Below are 10,323 nucleotides of genomic sequence, written 5' to 3'. Positions count from 1 at the left end.
GGCGTGGTTGACTCTTAACTTTTATAAAGAATATCTCTTTGTATTTGAGACTTTAGTCTTTGCAACTTTACAGATCTTCTTTATGCACCGAGAGCTTGTAACACTTCAAAGAGAAAGGAAAAATTGAAATCGCATCATATGACCCCTTTAATGCTGCTATGGCATGACATGGCATATGTAGAAATTTATGTAAGCCAAGATTTAAAAAAAAGAGCTTTAAAACTATTGTACAGGCTATAATATGTATAGGCTAACATTTTGTCACACCAGCGGTGTAGCCAGCTATAGCAACAAACGCTATATGCATCTGATTATCAGATAAACCTTGCGCTCTTATTTCAAGGTTGTTGTTAATGATGTGGTTATTTTAACAGTTTGCTTCGTACATTCGGTTCAACAACATTGTTAAAACACATTTATCATTCAGTGGAACTGTGCGTATGCTTTAGACACTTACATTTTTGCTCCGTCCACGCAATAAATGCGCAGGCTTCGACTGCTCAGGTAATGTCGTTTGTCGTATGACCGAGAGACATTGAAAAACTACAGAAAAGTAAAACTACTTTACTTTAGCATTACTGGCCACGAGTACTAAGGAGAGATCACACATCATCTGCTCAAAAAATGTGTCAATAGTGAGACAAACTGAGCGCAAGCACAATCTTGTGACAGTCACAGGCGGGAAATAGTGGAGCGTGTGAAGGAGAGATGCGAGGCACAAACACTCTCCATTAACTCCTGCTTGTAGTAATTTAATGTGTATATATTTTGAAAGCATTGAATTGCTATAGAAATCGCGATTCATTGGGTTCTTGGCGTTTTAACCCTCTAAGCGCCAAAGTCACAAAATTGCGACAAGACGCCATACTTAATCAAATAGACTGTGGTTCCTAATATGGTGTAATATCTCATTTGCATTCCCTACCACTAGATGGCAGACATGTAGTACTTCGATTCTAGACCAAAATTACGTCGCGTTCCTATTCAGAGTGTTTGAGGAAAGAGCAGAGCAAGTGAGCAATCGTGTCATTGATGCGGAAGCAGTTCAGTTCATAGCGTGCGAGTAAATTGTGAGATTTGTGAGAGAATGTATTTCTATATACATAATAAATATACACAGTATACACACATATATTATGTAAACAAAAACTTTTATTTTGGATGCGATTAATCGCGATTAATTGTTTGACAGCACTAGTTAAAATGTAACTTATTCCTGTGATCAAACTATCCAGCATCATTACTCCAGTCTTCATTGTCACATGATCCTTCAGAAATCACTGAAATGCTGTTTTGCTGCTCAATAAATATTTCTGATTATTATCAGTGCTGAAAACAGTTCAAAAAGTTGTTTACAAGTGAAAACAGTTATATTTAAAACAAAGAAAGAAAGAAAGAAAAACTAATGTTTTGGTGGATTTTGATGTGAGAGGACTACAGTAGATGGATTTTTTTCACTGGATAAAGCGTTATTATATATTGTGGAATGGTTTAAAGTTAAAACATCCTAATGATGGATTTTTTTCTTACAAATATGCAGTTTTTCACTTCATAAGACATTAACTGATGGACTGGAGTGGTGTGGATTACTTGTGGATTATTGTGATGTTTTTATCAGCTGTTTGGAATCTCATTCTGACGGCACCCATTCACTGCAGAGCATCCATTGCTGAGAAAGTGATGTAATGCTACATTTCTCCAATTCTGATGGAGAACAAACTCATCTACATCTTGGATGGCCTGAGGCTGAGGACATTTTCAGCTATTTTTTATTTTTGGGTGAACCGTTTCTTTAATGCACATTTTTGGCCACACACAATGAGTTCATATCTCAACAGGTTTTTCACATTTCAAAAGTGAACTCGAGTGATTTCCATGGTTGTCTACACAGTAAAAAATAATAATATTGTAAACGAAACAAAGATGATTAGAGTATGTTTTACAAGAAAATACTATTTCAGTATTTTTTATTGACATTTTCAGTAAAAATTTCATGTTTAATTGAATGTGTTGCTTGCCACACCTTTTTAATTATTTAAAAAATGTATTAGCAATTTCCGAGTGAAAACTCTTTCTACACCAATGTCTTTTTCAGTGCACATCAGATCTCACTCTTTCATTCAACCTGAGTGTCTCTCTTAAAACTCTTGGCACGCAGAGCCACAAACTCAATCTTGTTCCCTCAACTCTGCTGCTTCTGGAAAAAAAAAATGGTCAAAAGATTGCAAACCAAGTGAATGAAACTCTCCGGCAGCAGGGAATGATAAACTACTTTAATTCTGTGGCTTAATCAAACCTTTCCACACAGACACAACAAGCTTCCCGTTCAGTTAGTGGCGCGTAACAGCATGAGGATACAAAAAAATGTAAAGTGGATTATTTTCCTGAATTCTCATTGGCCCTAATTTTGTTTGATTAATTGCTTTGCATGTTTCCTCCCAATTAGGCTGGTGTTTGCGGCACAAGGCTGCAGAGCACAGGCACGAAATATAAACCGCTCTAATGAGGGAGAAATGTCAGGCTTTGTGAAGATGCCGCAAACTGGAAAATTGCACCACAGATCTGTAAATGACTTGGCAATTATGGATTGCCTTTGACTGCGCATTGACATTTCAGTGACTAGACTTGAATGCATAATTCGCATGCTTACATGCGGCTGTTGTTTATTCTGTGATAATCACACGAAACCTGTCAGGAACGTCAGGCTCTCAGGAATACTTCACTCTGATTGTGTACAATAATATTTATGCATAACGATGCTAAAATACAGTACTGCTCAAAGGTTGAGTTTTTTTGTATTTTTGAAATAAGTATTTTCTGCTCATCAAGACTGCACTTATTTGATTAAAAATACAGTAAAAACAGTAAAATTGGGAAATATTATTACAATTTAAAATAACTATTGTCTTATTGTAATATATTTTAAAATGAAATGTATTCATGTGTTGCAAAGCCGAATTTTCAGCATCATTACTCCAGTCTTCAGATGCTAGCAACATGCTAAAATATACTAGCAGTGTGGTACATTATGTTAACATGCTAAATCATGCTAGTAAAATGCTAAAACATGCTAGCAACCTTTTAAAAGATGCTAACAAAGTCCTAAATCATGTTAACATGCTAAATTATGTCAACAACTTAAATCATGGTAGCAAAATGCTAAATCATGCTGTCAACAAAGTAAAACATGCTAGCAGAGTGCCAAATCATGTTTGAAACATATATTCACAATGTGTTAACTCATGTTTGTAACATGCTAGCAACTCATTAAAAGATGCTAACAAAGTGGTAAATCATGCTAGTAATATGTTAGCAATGTGTTGCATCCATAGCCGCGGGAACACATTTTGAGCAGGGGGGGGCTGATGTCGAGTTTTCCCAGGAGCGAAGTTATATGTGTGCAATGCACAGGCTTTGTCCTGTAGTCGGTGTTACAAGAAATAAAAAAATAAAATCTATTTAGTTCAGCTGGACATGGGACGCTACAGTTCTGCTCAGAGCCGCAGGAGTCATGTGACGAGAGTGAAGCGAAATGACTGGTGGTGGATCCAAAAGCACAAGAGAACTTTTGTTAATAAACGTTTCATTTCTTCGTTTAAAATAACTGAGTTGGTCTTTATAGTTGCTGTGGTTTCATTAAAAAACAAAGATGAACCACAAACTAAGCATTCGTTTTAAATAAGGGAAACCTTATTTATTTGGGTTACAACGCAAGTATAGGCTCTGCCGCTCCGTCTTCTTCAATTTGTTAATAAGAGTTAGAGGTTTAATAAATGCGAATTTGCCATTGTACTACTTTATGACTGATCTGTCATAATAACAATGAACCACAAACTAGCCTACGATTGTTTTAAAAGGGGAAATCCATTATATTTGCGTTACAAATTTTATAAACAAAATTGTCATTTTGCTAATAAAAAACGTCATGCGACAATTGTTGCTTATTGTCGTTAAGCTTTTTTCCCCTATGATTTTAATGAATATTCAAATTAATACAATTTGTTTTATTTCTTTTTTGTTACAAAATTTTAATTTATTTATTTTTAACACCGCACCCCCATTTCTTCTTTAGCTCCGAGCCAGGGGGTGCTGCAGCATCCCCAGCACCCCTACCCCAACCCCTGGTTGCATCATGTTAACAACATGCTAAATTGTCAACAATTTGATCAATTGTGGTAGCAAAATAATAAATCATGCTACCAGCATAGTAAAAGATGCTAACAGAGTGCCAAATCATGTTCTAAACAGACTAGCAATGTGTTAAATCATGCTAGAAACATGCTAACAACATGATAAATCATACTAGCAGCATGCTAAAACATGTTAACAGTGTGGTAAATCATGCTATCAATATGCTAAATCATGCTAGCAAAATACTGAAACATACTATCAAATATCAAATCATGCTAGCAGCATAGTAAAACATACTAAAACCGAAAACAGTGTGCCAAATCATGTTGGAAACTTACTAGCAATGTGTTAAATCATGTTAAATCATGCTGGCAAACTGCTAAAACATTTTAGCTACATGCGTTATATGTGTTAAAAGATGTAGTGTGTTAAATCATGCTAGCTACATGCTAAATCATACTACCAACATGCTAGCAATGCGCTAAATCATGCTAGCAACATTTTATTGGTTTTCTCTTATTTCTCGGAGTAAAACCTTCAAACTTCAAGCTTTTCAAAGTTATTTTAAACTTTCCGACAAGACTTTTGTCAGGCCAACATGAAAATTTGTCATCAGACTAATTGTCATCTTTCAGCAACAGAAGAGCTAAAAATCTCTCACAGTGAGACCAGATTCAAAAACCCTCACGTCACATTGGTCACTCAACTGATCCATACTAATCTAGATCAATCATAGTATGTTTGATGGCGTCACTCAGGCATCATTTGTCGTCTAGAGATGAGCACACGCGAGTCAATCTGCTGTCGCTATCAAATATTGATCAAACAATCAATGAAACATCCAGAAAAAAAACAGTGACAAGCAAACCAACAGCGTTCACGTCAATAAACCGCAATCAACACCAGTTAGTCCAGAGTTCAAGGAGTCACGCCGCTGCCAAAGCAGACTGGTGGAGAACGTCTGACGGCCTGGACAACTCGGGGAATAAACAAACTCAGCTCTGTTCTGGAAGACCTCGCAGGATTTAACCTAGTTTGTAAAATGAACACCTTCCACCCTGGAGCTTTATGACAAAAGAGCAAGATGTGTCATTACTGTCAAGACACTTAATAATTAGTCATCAGGTCCTTCTGAAGAGAACTGAGGCTCGAGCTTGTGTCGCTTCTGTACGTGTGAGAAAGACAAAGCAAAGTGTTTTCTGATTCAGTCCACCTCCGATCCATTTGTTCTTGTTTCATGCCAACACAAGTCCACTTCCTGATGGGCCGCTGTCACAGACCGCACCGTCTCCCTCATTATTTACTGTAATCAAGGGTTTCCTCAAAAGTGTAGACTGAAATTACAAGCGAAAATCAATAGAAGACATTGACATGTAATTCGTTGGGATGAATGTTACATACATTCGGATTTAATTTGGATGCACACTTCCACATTTGGATGAAGGCCTGTGTGCCACAACATATTGGCAAGAACTTATTCACCAGCTCTATTTCATTCATTCATTCATTTTTTCATTGTACACAAGAGTTTTTAGTTTTGCGTCCAATAAGTACCCCCATTTAAGAATTTAAATTGCTCAGATAAATAAATAAATAAATAAATAAAAATCGATATTTCTAATTAAAATCAAAAACGCTTATAAAAAATATAAATATACAATTATTAAATAACATTGTGTGAAGATAAACTTGTGAAGACAAATAAATAATAAAAACAATCTATAGTAACAAAAAATATGGACATAATATAACAAAAAATACGAAGTTGTATAAATAAATCATATAAAATAAATAATAATAAACAAACAATTAAATAAATGAAGGAAAAAAAATCAATAATAAACATGTTTAGATATAAAATTATTTAATAAAATTTTGTGAAGATACACCTGAAAAATCTACAATATATACATTTGGAAAAGAAGAAAAGTTTGAAAAGCTTAAAATAAATGATATATAATAAATAAATAAAAACTATAATAACAATACAAACAAATAAGAAATAAAACAAAATAAATTCTAATTTTATTAATAATAATTATAATATTTATTAATATTATAAATTAATAATAATAATAATAAGTATAAAATAATTAAATAAATATGTGTGAATTTGCACCAGAACAACTCTACATAACATACAACAAATTTAGAAAAGAGGAAAAGCTTAAATACATAAATAAATAAAATGTAATTAATAACTAAGAAATAAGCGAACAAAGAAATAATACAAACTATAATAATAACAAAAATATAAATTAATCAACCAATCACTAAGCACAAGGGTAGTCTGCAGAGCTACTAGTAGTAAAGCTGAATGGTTATACATAGAAGTCATATCCGACCTTGAACTGCATGAAGCATTAAGATTGCGAGCGTCTGGCGTAATCTATCTGCTGTAATAAATGACAATCGATTGCTTGGGACATTGTTTTTAAAAGCTCTTCCCAACAGCTTGCCAAACAGCCCGGCGTAAAAGCTTTTTAAGAGCCCCTCACATTCGCGCATGACCTTCCCGTTACGTGCCTCCCAAAAACGGCTCTTTTTAAATAAGCCAGGTTATCAGCCACCCGCGTTCAGCGTCTGGTACGAGCCGATTGATTCGTGAGGCCTAATCGAGTGTCTCCACGCCGCCTCATCGACACGGAGGAATGGAGCCAATTAACTCTGGCTTTGGGAATGCGGCGAAATCCGCACACGTGACTGGCAGAAACATCCAACGAGCGTCCCCTGGCATTTATTATGAGTCGTTTGATTTATGCACCACTATCAGGCTCCCCGGAGCACGTGCGTTCGTCCCGGACAGATGCATGGTGATGGAGTGGAGCGGCTGGACGAGGAGCTATACGATGCTATTGATTACCTGCCTGTATTAGCGCAGCCGCCCATAGAGATGAGAGACTCTTAGCACTTCTTGAACAAACACAAGCACTCCTGCACAGGTAATATCAGCCATTAATTAAAGGCTGCTGGCAGCAGACCAAGACTTTTGCCACTGAAGCACCTTTATTAGCATATTGAGGGAAATAATTGGCATCTGGCGCTGTGGAGTGGCTCGCTGCGGCTAGGGTCTCCAGGGCCCGACGTGTTTAAGAAGCACTGTGACGGATTTATATATAACAATATTATATATTGATTTATAATAATACACTGATAAAAATGAGGTATAGGGTTTAATTTCAAACAATTTAGAAGTTAGAAATTGACAGTAAATTTGAAAAAATAATTAGAAACATCACGTAAACGTCATATTGAATATGAAATTTTTAAGTCTAAAATAGTACTTTCTTGTAAATTATACTCCAGTAATCTTTGTTGTACTTACAAATTAAAATTACAATTTTACAGTGTACAATTAATATTTTTTAAAAAGAAAGAATATTAAATTTTTTCTTTCTTTTCTTTTCTTTTTGTTTGTTTTTACTAAAAAATTTAGTTAAAATGTTTAGTTAAAATGTAGTAAAATATTTTTATTAAATTGTTAATGTCTTATGCCTTCATTTGATTACCAGTTTTTAATAATACATTTGTATTAAATCCGAAAATCATACAAATAAAAACAGACAGGTTTTTTTTTCTGAGAATTTTTTTTTGGGGGATCATTAAAATTAAACAATTAAAGAGGAGTCCAGAAAAAAAAAAAAAGCAAAGAAATCGGGAAATTTTATTTTTTTTGGTGGAAATTTTGGATTTCATAGTGCTCTAAATTTTGTTCAACTTGACACTTGATTAAAACACGTGATTAAAAAAACATTTCCCAGGGTCCTACCAAAAAAGTAAGAAATTATTAAATTGTTAAAGTTTTATTTATTTAATCAATTAAACATGCTTTATGATTGTCAACATTTAATTAAACCTTAAAAATCGTGTACAGAACAATTAAAACGGAAAACACAGAATTTAGGGGAAAAATAACTGATTTCATAGAGCCCTAAATATGTAACTTTTTAAAAACTTTTAATAAAACGTTGTTAAATTGTTTACTAAAGTTTAAATGAAATTAAACTTCTAAAATTAAATCTAGGCACAATTAAAATGGGGGAAAATGTAATACAAAAAATTTTGGGGGGAAAAAATTAAATGATTAAAAAAAAAAAGAGAGAGATTTAGAGGCCCTATTTACAGCGTTTGCAGTGCTGCAGCTGGGTGTTTGTCTAAATAAAAACAAACTGTGAAGCTCCTTTAGCTAACAATGACAGCTGCTGGGTGGTCTGTGGTGAAACAGATGTGTCAAACGCATTCGTTTGCGTGCAGACGAGCAGCGTTTCTTCGCCTAAAACCGTAATCAGGCACTAAACGCTCAATTAGCCGCCAGCGGCAGCTCACATAAACAAACAAACATGAGCGTCTGATTCAACATGACTACAGTCTTACTCTCTCCAGACAGAGCTCTGGACTGATTCATGATTACATGTGATTCCGACACACTAATAATTATGCATAATCACCAATAATGATAAAATGAGTCATTTTAGTTCCGGCTGCTGATCAGCTACTGTGTTTGTATCACCGCCAGGGCTGGATTGGTAATCGGGCATACCGGGCATTTTCCCGGTGGGCCGACACACTTAAGGGGCCGACAGAACGTTTTTTTGCCGAAAACCATCACGCAGGGACAGCGAGCAGCCAGTGGCCCATTGGTTTGTCTCCTGTATTGACAGTGTAAACATCCAATCACGATGCTCTATAGACGGAGCAATGAAGTATTTTGCTCTGCCTATATAAAGATCGCATAACCCCAACTTCTTCCTCGTCGGCTTTTCCCACGTTTTCACAGCAGATCTATCAAGAACAGGCTTGCTCTGCGGTGAGTGATGCGGGCCAAAGAGCAAGGCAGGAGGAGAAGAAGAGAGTAGTTGAATTGGTAAAGAGCTTGATAGGGACTCGCAACGGAGGCAGGAATCTAACCTATCTTAATGTGTGTGCGCGGCTGCGCGCCAGGAGTGTAGACTGCGTAAACACTTTTTAATAAAACGTAAATTCGTCCCCCGCAATTTTTTAGCCAAGTCAAGTGTGTTCATAAAGGTTTCCATGGGCCAATGCGAATAAAGCTATATTTAAATAAAAAAAAGACACGATATTGTCGGAACTGACGTTTTATTCTTATCCAAAACAAGATGTGATATGAGTGTGATACATAGGCTACATACACACACTACCAGTCAAAATGTTTTGAACAGTAAGAAAGATCCAATAGAAAGATCCAAAGATCAGCATTCATATGAAATAAAAAGCTTTTGTAACATTATACATATACCATTCAAAAGCTTGGAGTCAGTACTTTTATTTTTTGGGGAAATTATAGAAATTAATACTTTTATTTAGCAAGGATGCTTTAAATTGATCAAAAGTGACGATAAAGACATTTATAATGTTACAAAAATATATATATTTCAGATAAATGCTGTTCTTTTGAACTTTTGATTAATCAAAGAAACCTGAAGAATTCTACTCAGCTGTTTTCAACATATTAATAATAATAACAAATGTTTTTTGAGCAGCAAATCAGAATATTTGGATGATTTCTGAAGGATCGTGTGACTGGAGTAATGATGCAAAAAATTCAGCTTTGAAATCGCAGGAATAAATTACATTTTGAAATATATTCAAATAGAAACAGTTTTTTTAAATAGTAAAAATATGTCACTATATTACTGCGTTTGCTGTATTTTGGATCAAATAAATGCAGGCTTGGTGCGCAGAAGATAATTCTTTAAAAAACATAAAAAAATCTTACTGTTCAAAAACCTTTGACTGGTAGTGTATATATATATATATCGAAGTGGTGATGGGCCGCCTGGACCAAAAAATGCCAGGGCCGATTTTTTGTCCCAGTCCAGCCCTGATCACCGCAATAAACCAATGCAATGTTCAATCTGAATAAAAAGCAGCTGTACTTTGATTCTAAAGTTTGTTTCAATAACAAATCCAACTAACAAAAATATGTTATTAATTAATGTAAGTACATTTTGAAAACGTTATTTATGAATGTTCTCTGAATGTTCAAATGTCCAGTTTATTTATTTATTTTGAGTTTTTAAAGCATTTTTTCTTGGTTATACGGACATCAAGAGAACATTCCGTTTTATCATTTTGTAAACATTATGGGAACGTTACTTGAATGTTCTCTGAACGTTCTGAAACGCATAGTAACGTTTAAAAAAACGTTTCATGAACATCCAACGAAAATGT

This window comes from Sinocyclocheilus grahami, unplaced genomic scaffold, assembly GCF_001515645.1.
Source record: "Sinocyclocheilus grahami isolate Dianchi unplaced genomic scaffold, SAMN03320097.WGS_v1.1 scaffold307.1, whole genome shotgun sequence".
Classification (NCBI taxonomy): domain Eukaryota; kingdom Metazoa; phylum Chordata; class Actinopteri; order Cypriniformes; family Cyprinidae; genus Sinocyclocheilus; species Sinocyclocheilus grahami.
Note: the sequence above shows the minus strand (reverse complement) of the source record.